The 5,162-nt window shown below is 31.3% G+C and overlaps 1 long non-coding RNA gene across 5 annotated transcripts; it reads left to right on the forward strand.

The window, feature by feature from the left end:
- The first annotated feature begins 598 nt into the window (after nucleotides 1-598).
- Nucleotides 599-3,858, forward strand: LOC145012022 (uncharacterized). 5 transcript variants are annotated; one of them, XR_013664360.1, is made up of 5 exons: nucleotides 599-1,752; nucleotides 1,827-2,073; nucleotides 2,758-2,885; nucleotides 2,985-3,320; nucleotides 3,489-3,858. It is a non-coding gene; the product is annotated as an uncharacterized LOC145012022 (long non-coding RNA). The 5 variants fall into 5 exon arrangements; XR_013664359.1 differs by having other exon boundaries at nucleotides 2,985-3,057; XR_013664361.1 differs by having other exon boundaries at nucleotides 599-1,092; nucleotides 1,700-1,752; nucleotides 2,985-3,858.
- Nucleotides 3,859-5,162: the final 1,304 nt, after the last annotated feature.

A 5,162-nucleotide genomic window follows, 5' to 3' on the forward strand; every position in this document is an offset into this window, starting at 1 on the left:
TAGCGAACTTGGAATTAATATGGGGTCAAACTTTTCAAAATTCATGAGTGCACCACAATTTAAAATTTTGGATCTTTTGGCTTGGTGGAGAGAAAAGGAAGCGCAATTTTCTATTCTCTTCATCATGGCCCGTGATTTACTAACCATCCAACCTTTCACGGTAGCTTCGGAATCCACTTTTTCTTTTAGTGGTAGAGTTTTATTAAAGTTGATGACAATTCTTACCCCGATTGCAGTAGAGGTTTGTGTTTGCTTGAAGGATTACTTGGATTCGGTGTAACATATACAACACTTAGCATCACTAGAAGGCCCACTAGCACTAAATGTTGAACCGGAGATCATGGATGAAGAATATGCACAAGGCTTATCAACACCTCCGGAAGATGAAGACGATGATGATGAAGACAAAGACGAAGATGAAGAATATGGTATTGATGAGACCCCTAACTATTAGAGGGGCGGTTGAAGAATATTTTAGTGAATGTGACACGAAGTGGAAGACCACAAAAACTATTTCTATTTGGCTAAATGTTTTAACACCACTTTATTATTATATATATATATATATAATAATAGTTTTGGCTAAATGGTATTGAACTTTTCTTTTTCCAAATTAACGATTCTGAAGTCGATTGCTATGGAAGTCATTCGCAAAACTGATTTTATTTCTTCACTATACAGTTCTGTGAACTTAGTTTTATGTATTCACTTCTACTGAGAGGGTTACCATGGAAAAATTTGTAACAACCGGTTAGTTTCTACCTTCCCGTTCCTGTACCACTGCTTCCATCAGGTAAAAGGTATTATTTTTTCATTTGCTTCTTTGATTTTTTGCTTCAATATCCTCAAATTTTCTAGGTTGACTTTAAAACACAAATCTGTAAATATTAATGTGTTCCCGTCAAATTCTAGTTGATGAGGTATGTTTGGGTTTTGTTTAGACTATTTTTATGTTTTTCTTTGTTTATTTCATCCGCCTTTTTATAGTTTTTTAATGATTGAATCCACTAACTATTTTTTAGATAGTGAAATTCAAGGTTTACGAGCCCGAATTACTAAATGGGTAATTTATGCAGCAATTTCGGTTCCAAGGTGACGACTGGTCATCCCTCTTTCTATTTGCTTTCAATTTCGTGTTTGTTTAAGTGTGTTCTTGAATTTGATTTATGAATGTGTTTGAATATAAGCATAGGTAAGTAAATTGATCGATGGAATTGCTTTTCTATGATCATTGTAATTAGGGGTTTCCTTTCTACTCAACATCCAATTAGGGTTTCATCTAATTAGAGTTACTTTTTCCAGTTTTTGTATTAAATCTAACTTTTTTTTTTCTTATATGATAAACCAAGAAAGTCTTCAATTTTGACCAACTTATGATATTGCTAGATTATGAAATACTGCAAGTTTTTTTTTTTTGAATTTTAAACTATTCAATTTTGTTGCCATTTCAAGGGTTGTCATTCCTGACCAAAGAGCCACATTTCCTACAAATCCAGATTTTTATAGTTAATGAGATCACGAATATTGTCATTTTACGGGTGTGGTCAAAGCTGGTCACAAATAACTTCTTTTCAAAGAGAATTATGTTATCTTCATTGTGTGATTTAATCCGGTTTTGTGATTCATTTAGAACATAAACTTGATCTTTATCCTGTGTCAAAACTTATTTAACAAACGTATTGATCATGTTTGCCATCAGATAATGTACAAGGGTTACCTGGTCAAGAAAATCCATATGTTCCTCTTCTAAAGGTAAGCCAAAAATTATATTTTCTAATTATTAGTGATTGTTTTTGTGTATTAACAGTATTTTTTTTTATGATTAGGATATGTTTGGTTCTGAAAGGAGAAAAAAAAAAGGATGCTTACAGAGCTCATGTTGAGCGTGCTGCCATTAATACCCATGTCGGGGTTCATTAAAGATGGTTTTATTCTATATATTTTGCATCAAAATAGAAAAAAAAATATGTTTGCTTTGTTCAGGCTGTTGGTGGATATCCTACATCTTCGATTCAGAATTATAAAAGAACAGAAGTCTGAACTTTCATTGAAGGTGAAAGAGTTGCAATACAGGTTGGATTCTGTTGTTCCAAAATATTTTGTAGTTTTTTTTTTTCTTCTGTATTCTTTTCTTATTCCAATTAAATCCGAAATCTTCATTTTTTTGGTTTTTGTTTGGGTGTTTTTGGTTTTATGGGTTTAAGATTATGTGTGCATACGTAGAAGAAAACCATGGCTGATCATGGATACATGGAAAATCTTAGGAGTTCAAAAGTAAGGTGAAAATGTTTTAATGTTTTTATGTTATATTTTTTGTGGTGCTTTTTAATGGAGATGAAATACTTTTCATTATAAATAAATCGATTTATTTTTTTATTATTTTTGCTTTTGGATGTGATTATTCATGATACTTTTCATTTAACTTTACACCGCTTAATGGTTTCTCACGTCAATGTAATGCATTCAAGTTCATAACTTATTCCATTCTATATGTAATATTTAATCAATGTTATGCATTCAACTTTTTTAAGATTATGTTTAATTAGATAATGGGATCATTTACTTTTACTAGACATATAATTTTTTAAATATTTTATTAATTTTTTGATTGATGTAACAAGTTGAAAGGCTAATGTTGTTATAATCTTGATACCACAAAGGAATGACTTTAGTGTTTGACTTTTTTGCTACGAAGTTTAGATGTCATCTTAACTTGATCAAATTGTTTCTTATGTTTTTGTTGTTGTATGGTTTTAGGATGATGTGGGGAGACACCTTTCACAACCAGAAAAACACATAAACTTATGGAATCACAAAGATGATGAGCAAAATGATGAAAATGGTCATTTTTACCAAAATGGCCATGACCGAAACCAACCTAAATGGTAAAAATGCTTTCTGTTTCCTTATTATGTCGTGGTTTAAGTGGACTTTTTTTATTTTACTAAACTAAATGCCATTATATTGATTTCTTTTTATTGCAGAAAATTAGTGCAGGCTCGATCAAAATATATCGGAAGCTGCTAAAAGTATAACAAACTACGGATGAATATAAAGGCATTTTACTTTCTTCGAGTCCATTTAATTAAAAAAAAAAAATTTTGTATTAAAATTGCATTGTATGCTTATGCTATGTAATTCAGATCCAACCCATGCAAAACATGGGCACCTACACTTGAATATAGTAAAAGGATGAACCAACTTGTGCAACTCCGTTACCAGGTGTAGTGTAACAAGTCCAATACACACATAAGCACTCAATATTAATGATTAATTATCATGGATGTAGAAAACCGACGATGACATCTACTACATAGGAGGTAAGTGTTGTTTGATAGAAAAACAGACCCATTTGATGCTTGAGTTTATTAATCATTCCATCATAAAGGACACATGTTGCATTACAATTCAAGTACATATTTGATGCTTCTATCAAATTTTAACAAAATATACAACATATTAAACAACATAATGTTTTCTGTTGTCAGATTAGCAATAAAGTGAAAAGATGTACTTCCAAGAAGAATTGTACGGTGGCAGTGGTTTATACTATAAATTCTAATTCCGTCAAGTGTCCGGTATTGTTTTTCTGATATACGAAGAAGACAATGAAGTTGAATGGACTCACTTTCCGACTCAAATTATATGCTCTCGATCGTATCTATTTAGCTCGATCCCCGCAACGCGGGTCTCCTCATCTAGTTATTATTATTATTATTATTATTATTATTATTATTGTTATTATTATTAGTTAACTAGTTTGTAAACTCTTTCTAATTCGATGTTTGATGTATGTTTTAACTATTTTAATGAACCTATGTTGCCTTTTTTGTTATATATGAGGTCCAAAAAATGTTTTTATCGAAAAAAAAAATTAAAAATCAGATCGGGTCCTAACTGGATCGGATTAAATCGACTCGGACTCGAGGGAGGGAAAACCGATCAAAGCCGGATCAGATCTTGGCTGAATCCGGATTGCCTTTGATGTCATCAAACCGGATCGGATCTGAGGTATGTGCATCGATAACATTGCCCACTCATATATATATATATATATATATATATATATATATATATATATATATATATATATATTAAACTCGTTTAATTTTAAAATAAAAAAATTAAAGATGATTATTGTCATAACAAAGTTAGTAAATATCACTAATATTATAACAAACTAGGTTAATATGATTACTAGAGCACTAATCTTTCCTCAAATAATTTATATTGGATTAGAACTTTTTAAAAGTGTTAAAAATTCACCGACTTCTATAGCTTCATTCATTTTCTAGCTATGGATTAATCACTTAGCACCGTACAATATATATATATATATATATATATATATATATATATATATATATATATATATATATATATATAGAATTTTGGTAAAAATTAAAAGATTTAGTGCCTCTTTAAATTAGCAAAATTAGTTTAAAACCCTACAAATCACCCAATTAGTTGATCTGCATCGACTCACACCTCCACCACATCCCTATCCATCATCTCTCAGTTGTCCCATTACTAAACCTTCTTTTTACCAGAGATCATCAACTCCACCACCTATCATCTCGAACCTGCAAATATAAATTAGGGAAGAAAGGTTATTATTTTTGCTAATACAAATATTACACCACCAAACACGATTGATAGCCTTGCACCACCACTGAAACACACAACCAAGACCTATCATACACATCCTTAATGGCCATCACAACTCCGGCAGACTAATTGCTACCACCATCATTCATCGTGCTCGCCACAAAACCCTACGTCTACACCTCCACACTACCACCAAACTATAATTTCTTAAAGAAATTAAAATGCTTCAATAAAATATGCATGTAGTTATAAATTTCATTATATATTTGTCATTCTCTCACTCTTTCCTCACCGTCCACCAACAAATTTAAAGAACAAAATCAATTCATCGACATTCCACAATCCACTATCTCTCTCGCATTCGCTGATTTTCCATACAATTGATTTCATAACTTTTTTATCCAAACCAAATGTGTTTCTCTAGGTTGGCATCCTTTCTCTTCCATGCATAAATTTTTGAGCAATCATGTTACAATGGCTTTTTTCACATGTTGCACAAATAGTGTAGGAATTGGATTTTCTACCATCGTGGTACCAAAAAACGAGACAAAGAG

This window comes from Lactuca saligna, chromosome 8, assembly GCF_052625555.1.
Source record: "Lactuca saligna cultivar CGN05327 chromosome 8, ASM5262555v1, whole genome shotgun sequence".
Lineage (NCBI taxonomy): Eukaryota > Viridiplantae > Streptophyta > Magnoliopsida > Asterales > Asteraceae > Lactuca > Lactuca saligna.